We start from the raw sequence: 12704 nt of genomic DNA, 5'->3' as shown, positions 1-12704 counted from the left end.
TCGGAGCACTTGTATTCTGCTCGGGGACTGGCGTCTGGTCGTCCGCCTGCTGAGGCCCAGGCAGAGTCCCTGCCATGGGCTCCTCCGCGGCCGGTCGCTGAGCAGTTTGTCCTGCCGTTTTTTGGAGAGGACGTTCTGCACCCAGTTAGCTGGTCGGGACTTTCGGTGGATGCGGATCTAATACATTCAGAGACAAATTCAGAAGACAATAGCATCCACTGCAAAATGCAAAGCTTACAATCAAAAATATATATACCTTACCAGTTTTGAACTTGCGGAAGGATGTGGCGAAGGAACGCCTCTCGACCGCCCCTGCTCTGCTTGCCGGCAGTTCCACCGGGACTGTTCAAACTCCGGTCGGGCGTCGGAGGATGATGCGGCATGTTCTCTTCGTCTGTGCTCTGTGTTGCTGTGGTCGGTGCTGTGACCACTGCTGGCACAGAGGAGCCACCTGCTCCGACGGCCCCCACCTGCCTTCTCCTCTTTCGGGGGACGAGCCGGAAGATGTCTGCATCCTCTGCTTCGTCGTCCGACTGGGAGATGATGGCTTGGCGACGTTTGCTGGCAGCCGGGACGGCTTGCCGGCGGCTCTGGTCGAGGCGCCTCCTACTACGGTCTCGAGTACCGCCCAGTGAACGCCGTCGGTCCTGGCGCTGGTCTGGGCGGTTGGCCCAGTAGCTTGCGGCCACTCTACAACACCGGGGGGGAGGCGACACAAACACTTCCGCCCGGTCACGGCCATTTATACGCGACCACAAAATGACGGAAAGACAGTTATTTTCTTGATACAACATGACTTTACAGTTAAAAGGAGGGCGTCATTTACCTTTGGGGGAGGGCGAGCCAGCTTGAAGGCGTGTTCAATGGCGTTCAGTGCAACATAATTGGGATCGGCCAGGTTGAACAGCTCTCCAATCCTGGCCTTGATCTCCATCTTGTCGAGCGGCTCCTTTCTGGTCCTCGTCGGATCAGCGCCTCCTTGGTACTCGAAGCCAGGGTGAATCCTTTTCTGGCAAGGCTGAATTCTTTCGGCTGATGAAGTTGCCGACAACACTCGGGCCATCAAGCCTTCCCCCACGGGATCATCCCGAGCAGTTCGACGATCTGCTCCAAGTTCTCGGGCCTCTCCGACCAGCTGCTTTTCTTCTCTGGAATCAAGCCCACATCGCACAGAGTGATGGTGTTCGGCTCTTCACGGATTGTAGAACCATTTCTTGTACCACTCGTCCAACGAGGTGTTCCAGGGCAGGGCAGGTATTGAGCCTTCATGCGTCGCGCAGGTTCAGGTAAACGCCTCCGGCGATCTTCGAGCCACCGCTCCCCTTTCTTCCGAAGACAGAATAGGTGGCGAAAGAGGTCGAAATGGGGCTGGAAGCCGCCATAGCCTCGCAGAGATGGATGAAGGTGGAGACAAGAAGAATCGAGTTGGGATGCAGATTGCAAATCCCAATCTCGTAGTACAAACAGAGACCCTGAAGGAAAGGGTGCACTGGAATCCCAAAAACCCCTTTTGAAGAAATCTTCAAAGACCACAATCTCACCTGGTTGTGGATCGGGAAGCTTTCTCCTTCCGGTGCACGCCATCCCGCAAGTGCCTTGTTGTGGAGCACTCCATGGCGACGAGGTCCTCGATGGTCTGCTCGTTGCTCCGCGACTTCCACCATTCCTTCGCCATGACCCCGCCTTTCTTCTGGGCGTCTCTCTTCGCCATTAGTTCGTCCTTACTAAGTGGGTGGATGCGGGAGACCGAGGGGATTGGTGATGATTTTTGGGGAATAGGGTTCGGCAGGAGGAAGAAGAAGGTTGCGGCGGCGGATGACAATGGGGAATGGTATGAGTAACTTACCAGATCTGCATTATATAAAACAAAGAGCACCGTCGTTTCGTCCGCCCGAGAATATTGGGAGTCGTGCGCACGCGCCGCAGACGGTTGTTCACACAACCTCGAAATCTGCGCCAATAAACGCGCTCCTTCGTTAACAGTGTACGCGCCTCTTCGTTGATGGTGTAAGGGGGCCCACACTGACACACCTCAATACAGGTGTCAACCGACTGTTTGCAAAAAAAAAAAAAAAGAGAAGACAGAATGACGTACTATACCTATTTACTTTTTTGACCAGACGTGTCAGACTGGCCTTGGCAGAGAATAGAGAAAGTACACAAATAAATAATAGTACAAGCAGCGCAAGTGATCGGGGACTGCCCAGACCACTAATGTGCTTGGGGACTGCACAGACCACTACTGTGCTTGGATGCTGCCCAGGCCACTTTTGTGCTCGGGGATCGCTCCGACCACGGCTGTGCTCGGGGACTGCCCCGACCACTGCTTGAATAGTGGTTCTCGTTGGCTACATGTGATTTGTACTCACATACAGTTAAGAGACTTTTCTTTTAGACCTTGCTACAAGGCTCATACCTCGCCTTCCAGCAAGCTCGGGGACTACATCGGTACGATGCACCTGCCGGTGCATCTCGTATCGCCTGTACGACGATTGGGTTCTCAACGTAACTGGGAATTCTTTTTAGACCCTGGCACCACGTGCCTGCGTCACCTACTACCAGGCTCGGGGACTAAGTGGGCACACTTCACCTTGCGGTGAATGTGTTTGTTTAAATTGACCCCTGTGTTTGAATGATTATGAGGATTATTAGTATGCTCGGGGACTGCCCCGACCACTGCTTGAATAGTGGTTCTCGTTGGCTACATGTGATTTGTACTCACATACAGTTAAGAGACTTTTCTTTTAGACCTTGCTACAAGGCTCATACCTCGCCTTCCAGCAAGCTCGGGGACTACATCGGTACGATGCACCTGCCGGTGCATCTCGTATCGCCTGTACGACGATTGGGTTCTCAACGTAACTGGGAATTCTTTTTAGACCCTGGCACCACGTGCCTACGTCACCTACTACCAGGCTCGGGGACTAAGTGGGCACACTTCACCTTGCGGTGAATGTGTTTGTTTTTCGACCCCTACGCTTCTGATGATCAAAGATGCTACGCTTCAAGACGCACTTACATTTCTTTTCAGAAATACAAGTGGGCACACTTCTCAGGACGGAAATCTTTTTCTTTTTTCTTAAGAGCACCATACATTCTTCGGACAACCTACTTCTCCGGTGATGACGGTGGTCGGAGGCGTCAAGAATTCAAGCCTCGCTTGTCGGAGAAGGTTCAAAAGGCGTGTCGCAGCATAATACATGATGCTCGGGGACTAGCTGTGGGGGTATTAACCCCTATACCCTTACGGCTAAGCTTGGGCTGGCCCGGATCGATGGGTTCAGTCCACCCGAAAGATGACGTGCGGCCCAGTTAACCTGATCGGAGTCCCGCACAAGGAATCAAGACGGATTTGGCGACCAAGCAGGATCCTGGTTGGTTAGAATAGGAATCCTTATCCGGCCAGATATGGCAATTGTAACTGACTAGGATTAGTTTCCAGATCTGTAACCCTGCCCCCCGGACTATATAAGGCGGGCAGGGGACCCCTCTAAAAAATATCTCTCATTGACATACAGCAATACAAACCAGACGCAGGACGTAGGTATTACGCCTTCTTGGCGGCCGAACCTGGATAAAACCTCGTGTCTGTCTTGCGTCACCGTCTTGTTTGGGGCTTGCGCATCTGTCTGCCGATAATCTACTACCTTGGGCATACCCCTAGGTAGACTGCCGACCATATTTCGTCGACACGGGCCGCCGCGACAACCTCCGCCCGCGCGAGCCGCCTCAACGCGCCGTCCTCCCTCCGCGCGAGCCATGCCACGGCGCCGCCCACCACCCGCGCGAGCAGCGCCACCGCGCCGCCCTCCATCCGCGCGAGCCGCGCCACGGCACCGCCCTTTGCCCGCGCGAGCCGCGCCACCACGGCCGAGAAGAGCGCCGCCGCCGCCGGGAGAGATAGAGGATGGGGAGTGTAGGGGTGGGGGTCGAGGGAGAGGGGCTCGTCTGAGAAGAGTGAGAGGGAAGGCGAGGGGGTGAGAGGAGTGAAAGGGAACCCTAAGTGCTGGCTTATATATGAAGACACCTATCGGGCCGGTGTTGGTCCATTTGGGCCCTGCCTTTTTCCGTGGCGGGCCTTTTAGTGTGCCCGCCACGGTAAATCGATTTACCGTGGCGGACGCGTTAAGATGTCCGCTGCGGTAAATGGAGATTTACCGCAGCGGGCAAATAAGGTTGCCATTTACCGCAGCGGGCGTCTCAGTGGCCGGCCGGCCACCGAATTACCGTGGCGGGCAAAAACAGTGCCCGCCACGGAGGCCAATTATGCAACGCTACGCAAGTTCATTTCTGTAGTAGTGTTGACCACTTGGCTTGCCTCGGGCCTCGCTGCGTGCGGGCGGTTGGGCGGACAAATAGGCGTAGAGTGGTAGAGACGACAAAGATGATTGGGCGTCGAATTGAAGGTTGGCCAACGGCTAGGGTAATTCGCTTGGATGCTCCGTCTTTGTGGCCGGTGTGGGGTTGGTCCGCCGCTTTGATTGATGCTGATGGACCGATGATGGTCGATGGAGATGGAGACATATGCTTCTGTTTCTGTGGAAGGAGATGGAGACAGATCAGCAGATAGTAGAGTGTGACATACTAAGATTACAGAGTACTTACAGCTGTGACATCCAATCTGGCAGTTGATCTTCTTCACGCGAGAGTCTGTGAGGTTGTCTGGTGCCCATACTAGAAGAACCACCATCTTCATGCAAGAGTGTCTGATGTTGACCGGTGTCCATACTAGAAGAACCCGGTAGCAAAAAATATGAAATTACACCGAGAATTATGAAACTGCAGGTAAAAGCAAAATAAGTAGGGAACTGACAGCATGACAGCATTTATCAAGCAACGAGAGAATAATTGATATTCATTAGTCAGTTCTTTTTCAAAGGCATAAAGCTTGCGGAAAACGAGAACGTGAAGCACTATACAAAGTGACTAGATGAGAATTGAATACAGAGGTAACATACGTGGTCGACCTTCCACCTCTTTGTTTTTTTTAACGAACCGGCACTATGTGTGCCGTGATAAAAATATTAACGAACCGACAGAAGCTTCCTCCTCTAAGGACCCGTGAATTTCTGCAGTAGATTGAGAGGTTACGCGATGTGCTTTTAGTAGCGCAGCAACCAGCAAGTCCTCACCTTTCGCCGGCGGCGACTTCTGAATCGAGGCCGCGGAACCTTTCGCCTGCGGCGACTTCTGAATCGAGGCCGCGGAACCTTTCGCCTGCGGCGACTTCTGAATCGAGGGCGCCGTGCCGGTCCTCACGAGACGCCTTCTTTTAATTTTAAACAAAAAGGACTTGGGAGGGAGGGATCCATCGACGAACAAGCATAGAGATAACATATATAGGGCCGTGACGTGCGGCCCATGGGTTTGGCAGGGAATCCGTTTCTCTCTAGAATCAGGACAACTCTCCTACCAAATGAGAAAATATTTTCTCAAAAAAAAAATGAGAAAAGATTACATGAACCAGATAAACGTTTTCCTCTTCTAAAAAAAAAAAGACAAACGTTTTCCAGATTTTTTTTTTTGCAAAAAAAAGTAGCAAAAAGGGGAACTATATTCCACAATTGAATTGAATTGAATTAATTAGAATCAGTTTGCCTCTTAAAAACGTTCCCAGGGAAACCGAATTGCTATGTGACACCATAAAAGAGATATAACACTCTCCTTTTTCTCGAATAATACCTTTTGTATCATGCATTTCACAACCACTCCCTTGTTTAACGTACCATAACACTACTAGCCACCTCAAGAATAAGAATAATTACATGCACAAAGAAAAATGGCTAACCCAACAGCTATATATAGCCGTCATGCTCTCTATAGAACCCCTGCCCAGTACAACATAGGGATACAAGTCGTCGTTCGCACATCTCATCCATCTCTACTACCTACTGTGTGGTCACACTCTTCGCCAGATTCCTTGGTTGGTCCACATCGAATCCCCGGAGAACAGTCAGATGGTACGCGAGCAACTGAACCGAAAATAACAAAATTTGTTCAGTCAACATAAAACTGTATTTATCAGTAAAATTGAAAGGTGAAAAGGGAGGCCTGAGGACTCCACACAGATTTTCTTCTTTTTTATTAAGTTGATGAGTCATACTATGAGGCTATGGGAGAGAGTTAAGCATCGCTTGAGACCAATAACGCAGGTCTCTATGAACCAATTTGGTTTCATGCCCGGAAGGTCAACCATGGAAGCCATTTTTTTAATACGACAAGTTATGGAGGGGGGAAGAAGGACCTACACATGGTTTTTATTAACTTAGAGAAGGCTTATGATAAAATACCAAGGAATGTTATGTGGTGGACTTTGGACAAACATAAAGTCCCAACGAAGTACGTCGGGCTCATTAAGGACATGTACAACAATGTTGTGACTAATGTTCGAACAAGTGATGGAGACACGGATGACTTCTCGATTAGGATAGGACTACATCAAGGGTCAGCTTTGAGCCCTTATCTGTTTGCCTTAGTGATGGATGAGGTCACAAGGGACATACAAGGGGACATCCTTTGGTGTATGCTTTTCACGGACGATGTAGTGCTAGTTGATGAAAGTCGGACGGGGTGAATCAGAAACTGGAGTTATGGCGGGAGACTTTAGAGTCCAAATGTTTTACACCCAATAGAACTAAAACTGAGTATATGAGATATGACTTCGGCACTACTACTCGGAAGGAGAAAGATATTAGTTTAGAAGGTCAAATAGTGCCTAGGAAGGATACCTTTCGATATTTAGGATCAATGCTACAGAGAGACGGGGATATTGATGAATGTGTTAGCCATAGAATCAAAGCAGGGTGGATGAAGTGGCTGGTGTCCTATGTGACAAAAGGGTACACAGAAGCTAAAAGGCAAGTTTTATAGGACGGCGATTAGACCTGCTATGTTGTATGTGCAAAATGTTGACCTACAAAAAGACGACATGTTCAACAGATAAGTGTGATAAGTGTCGCGGAAATGCGTATGTTGCGTTGGATTTGCGGTCATACAAGAAGAGATCGAGTTTGGAATGATGATATACGTGATAGATAAGGGGTAGCACCAATTGAAGAAAAACTTATCCAACACCGGTTGAGATGGTTTGGACATGTCCAACGAAGACCTTCAGAGGCACCGGTGCGTAGTGGAATCCTAAGCCAGGATAGTAACGTGAAGAGAGGCAGAGGAAGACCAAAGTTGACTTGGGTAGAGGTAATAAAAGGAGACTTGAAAAAATGGAATATACACAAAGACTTAGCCTTAGATAGGAGTGCTTGGAAAACAGTTATTCACGTGCCTGAACCTTGATTGCTTCTGCTGGGTTTCAACTCTAGCCTACCCCATCTTGTTTAGGACTTAAGGCTTTGTTGTTGTTGCTGTTTTGAAAAAAAAAGATGACAAAACAAGCTTAGACAAACCTGTAATGGAATTATGTTAATCACTGGCTGGAGACAATCTGCAACCTCTGGAACTTCAATGACTCTGCAGGATCCACTAGGGCATACAGCGGAGGCGTCTCCCCTCGAGCACATCACTATCAGGCGCCCCTTGCGCGAAAGGAGCTGCTGAATCACCGACTGCTGCTTGCTGCAAGAGGTGGAAAACCAACCAGCTCAGGGGTTTCCTGTTATTAAGCATAACCGAAACTGGCCTGGTTCTTTTCGAAAACTCTGCGTCATCATCATTACCTGAAGCATGCATCACGAGTCGCAATGACAATGATGGGAAGGTTCTCAGTCCACCAGGGCCAGCGGCCCATGCTTCATCTCGCCAGCAAGCATACCTTCACTGTGCATCAGCGCAACCTCCTTGACTTTCAGAGCACCCTCCAGTGCGGTGGCATAGTTGTAGCCTCTTCCAAACACGAGGAGCGACTCTGAATCGATCAGTGACAAGGCGAGTTCCTTCATTTCAACATCAAGTTTGAGAACTTCACTAACATTGCCTGCGTCATATGATATACACATTTGGAGACGTCAGTAAAAAACAACCTTTTGCTGGACTGCATAGCGCAAAGATCTAGTTCAACCTACTTGAAAGGTTGTTAAGTCCACTGATGATAGTGTCCCTTCTAGCTTGAGTAGATATTTGATCGGATCCAATAGCCAACGCCATCATCGCCATGGCTACTATTTGACTTGTATATGCCTGCAAGATTGTCATGTATTGTTAGGAATTCAGAAAAAAATTCAATACCTTCTTTCAGTTATGATGAAAACGGATAGAAAAAGAGGAGCACGTTGCAAAGGGAAAACTTATATACACCAACCTTTGTACTGGCAACACCAATCTCACAACCAGCATTGATATGAACTCCGCAGTGTGTTTTTCTAGACAGTGTGCTTCCAACAGTATTTGTTATGCCAACACAGAGAGCTCCATTTTCTAGTGCATAATCAAGAGCCATGAGGGTATCTGCTGTCTCCCCAGACTGACTAACAAAAACTGCAGTGTCTTCTCTGTAGATGGGACCTTGTCTGTCCAGCAAGTCACTTGCAACCTCCATAGTCACAGGAATACCTATCATCCAAATAAAGCAAGGAGAAAGGCAAAACTTAAAGAATCATTAACTAAATTCTGATTGCTTTCCAAACTTTTTTTTGGTAAAGACAATACAGCTGGAGTAATTGATTGGGCTTACCAGTCAGTTCTTCCACAAAAGGTCTTGCAGCTAAGGCAGCATTGTAACTTGTTCCACAACCAATAAAAACCACCCTTCTACAGCGCCTAATTGTTTTGAGATATTCCTTCAGTCCGCCTAGAAGAACCCCACCATCCTTCAGTCTACCCCGCATTGTTGTTTTCAACGAATGTGGCTGTTCATGGATTTCTTTTTGCATGAAGTGGTCATAACTTCCTTTCTTTATTTGCTCAACTTCCATCTCAAGAACAGACAATGCTCGTTGCACAGACTGCTGGCTTCTCTTTGTGAGGGTCAAACTTGAGGATCGAGACACTACCATCCTGCAATGCTTAAACCAATTAGGCATAGAAGGTTGGAGATTATATTTCTTGGACACAACATCATGGTGAGTTTTTGACAGGGAAGAGAGAACTACATCGATGATTACCAAGGCCTAGAAATTGTAAAATTGTAATAGATGAACCTTCAAAATATACTGGTAACATAAACCAGCAAATGAATGTAAAATAACAATACCTTAATATGACAAATTTCATTATCTTCAAGAGCTAAATAGTTCTTCGTATGCTCTACAATAGCACATAGATCACTGGAGAAGAATAATTCTTTGGGCTTTCCGTTTGTTGTCAAGGTTTTGACATCATGAAATGATTTCCCATTCTGTTGGCCACTCAATTCCTGAAACACAAGAGATAACGGTCATGATTTTTACATTCTATAGGAAAGGGTTCAGATTCAAAAAAGAGGGCAGTAAGATTCATAGAGCTGCAATAACAAAGATGAAGTATGGTAATATAAAATATATATTACTAAAAAGGCTGCTCGTAAATGATATCAATCTTGAACTACCTAACCCCATGATTCTTATGGTCAAACAGTGTAGAGCAAAACATGTGGCAATTAAAAAGTTTGTTACTATATGAATACTTGAGTGTGGATCTTTTTAAGAGTTTCCCTTGATGAGAGAAAACATATGATATCAAAAGGCAGTTATAGACTTATAGGGTATTATCCGATGGCTCAATGCAAATAATGGAACTAACATCTTCTTTAGTGCATTATGTTTACAAGTTACAACTATGCTGTTTCCCCGTGTCAAATATTTTTGAATTAGATGACGGCAAGGAAAAATTAACTTAGGTCCCATTGTAATAGAAAATGTAGCTCAGTACAAACACACAAAAAAGATTATTTTAATTTGCTCGTATTGGAATCTGCCCAAAAGCCTAAAGGGTATAAGGATGTTATTTCACTCACATTGACACCAAGTATCAGTTGGCTGCCTCGTTTGCATGCAATCAATTCATTGGGATAGTGTGGACTTTTAAAGATAAGCGCATAGGCTCCTTCAAGCTGCCTCATGACTTCCATAACAACTTGGCTAAACGTCACATCACCTGAGGAAATGAAAAATAATGTAAGGAACTGCCATAACTAGAAGTCACGATGGGTTCAGTCAAAATGAATTATTTTTGTAATGCAATAATGACTATTCTTCCAAGTTTGTAGTAGTCTGCACATCTCTATATGTTAATAGAAAGCGTTTAGCATAAATAGCATAGATGTGTATCGATTATTGCCTCATCTGCTTCCTAAGAGACAACATTAATAATTTAACCATCATGCAATGCCCAAAGGATATACTAACTTACATGAAACTACAGATAAATGGTCCAGATAAAATATCAGAGGGTATTATATTTTCAGCTTTTGTCTACAACAGCAATATTGCAATTTCAAGGATATAAACACACTACCTTCTTCATCATGAGATTTATCAAAAACAAACTTTGCTAGCTTAGGGATGACTTCTGTGTCTGTATCAGACTCAAAGATGAACCCGTGCCTAGTAAGTGTCTCTTTCAGGACCTGAACAGATATGAGAGAAAAATCAAGTTAGACTTGTAATTTACCAGTTATCATATGGTGCCATGTTAGTTTACAACGGAATCAGGAGGATGCACATGATCAGATACATTGAAGTCTATGATGGTTAAGACTTGAGTGTCATAAATGTCCATAAACACAAGATCAACTTTTGAAATCTAACATTGAGTATTGCAAATCATTTACATAACTAGAAAAGGAAATACAGGATTGCGATGGATAACCTGCAGAACTGAAAAGACAGGTCTTTGATATTCCATTTGTTACACAGTAAATTATGTACTGCAGTAACCATTCAACAACAACAACATAGCCTGTCCAGTCCCAAGCAAGTTGGGGTAGGCATTCATCATAAGTATTATATATTATCTTCGAAACTAAAGAGCAGATTCTCTGCTTAAAAAATTGGAGGGAAGATAAGGAGACATCCCATGTGATGGGAGCTCAAAGCAAGTGTTGGTACAGGCATGTGATTTCAATGATCCATGTGCACACACAACTGTAAAGACTATATAGAACAAAACAAACAATACAATGCCGCAAGGATTCCATCAAACAATGTCAGAATAACAAGTATGCCACCAGCCCATGATACGAAGAACACGCAAGAACTGTATTATATTACATCACAATGACAGAGTAAGCAGACCTCATAGTTGGTGATGATGCCATTGTGGACGACCAAGAACTCATCACCGGCACCGGACGATTGGGGGTGGCTGTTCCTTGGAGCAGGCACACCGTGCGTGGCCCACCTGGTGTGGGCAATCCCAGCATGCACACTGAACGCAGCATCCAGGTTCGCATCCTTCTCATCAACCTCTGAAAAAAGGGAACACAATCACGGAAGCTGAAGTAAGATTTAGCATCTGAGCTACTCGTATAGTTCATGGGTTGCACGCATTACAGGAGGACTACTACAGAAGGAGTACCACCAAAAGTGCTATGGAAAGTTGTATAGCATGAGCTTGCGAGGGAATGCAAAAAGGGGAGCTTCAAGTGCCTATACTTGCATATGATGTCGACAAATGGCATGAATGAAAGAACACTAATTGATCGGAATGGGCAATTCTACATTTGTTCAGGATTTCCTAAAAGCAAGAGATTAGAATTCAAGATATTGGTGAGAACAGAGATCCTGAATTTTGGGAGTCGGCGGTTCCAGTATATGATGATGAAAGAAATGCCACGCGATAGCAGATTAGCAGTAGAATAGAATCATCCAGAATCACTGACAGCAGGTAACAAGATCCCCCCGAAATTGTGACCCAAACCCCCGGTCAAAATCGAAGCTTTCCGATAGAGACAAGTCGGTCCCAAAACAAAACAAAAAAAAAAGGCGAGAAAAATATCCCAGCTTTGCGGCAGGAACAAAGAGATTTGAAACGGAAGAGGACTGACCGGAGTAGACGGATCGCACGAGGTTCTCGATCTTGCCCTCCTGGCGGAACACGAGCGGCGGCGCCCCGGGGTACGGCCGCGCATCAGAAGGGGAAGCGGAAGGAGAAGCGGGGGAGGGGAGCTGGGCGTCGGCATCGAGCGCGATCCCGGAGGAGTCGTAGCCGCGGTACTCGAGGCGGCGGAGGCCGTTGAAGAGGACCTCGAGGATGTACCGGCGCTCCCGCGAGACGTTGTAGTTGAGGTAGGCGAAGATCCCGCACATCCTTCCTGACCCCGGGTGGCGGCGGCGGCCGCCCTCTAGAAGCTTCTGGAGCGGGGGATAAGGACAAACAATGGGGAGCTCGTATGCAAGTAGCAGAGACCGTACAAAGCGAAACGGCTTTGGTTGGGCTGGGTTCGGTTCCGTCCAGTCCGGGAGCGGGGAAGAAGACGACGGACGGGTGTGCAGTGCGGGTGCGAGGAGGGAGAAGAAACGGGCAGAAGAAGAAGCCGCGTGGCTTCGATGGCCGACCGACGGCGACGGGGTCAAACAAACCAATCCATAGATGCAGATTGCAGAGGATAGGACATGAGTAAGGGGGTGATCGGTTTGCTGGACTAAATTTTAGTTCATGTCACATCAAACGTTTGGATGTTATTTAGGAGAATTAAATATGAGTTAATTATAAAACTAATTACACAGATGTAGACTAATTTACCAGACGAATTTATTAAGCCTAATTAATCTGCCATTAGCACACATTTACTGTAGCACAACATTGTCAAATCATGGACTAATTAGGCTTAA

General features: G+C 46.8%; 1 pseudogene; it reads right to left on the bottom strand.

Annotated features, from left to right (window-relative positions):
* Positions 1 to 5584: 5584 nt before the first annotated feature.
* Positions 5585 to 12418, bottom strand: LOC136504440 (glutamine--fructose-6-phosphate aminotransferase [isomerizing] 1-like; annotated as a pseudogene).
* Between the last annotated feature and the right edge of the window lie 286 nt (positions 12419 to 12704).

The sequence above is a fragment of the Miscanthus floridulus genome, chromosome 14, assembly GCF_019320115.1.
Source record: "Miscanthus floridulus cultivar M001 chromosome 14, ASM1932011v1, whole genome shotgun sequence".
In the NCBI taxonomy this organism is placed as follows: domain Eukaryota; kingdom Viridiplantae; phylum Streptophyta; class Magnoliopsida; order Poales; family Poaceae; genus Miscanthus; species Miscanthus floridulus.
The sequence above is the reverse complement of the archived record's forward strand: the minus strand, read 5'-3'. Positions and strand labels throughout refer to the sequence as shown.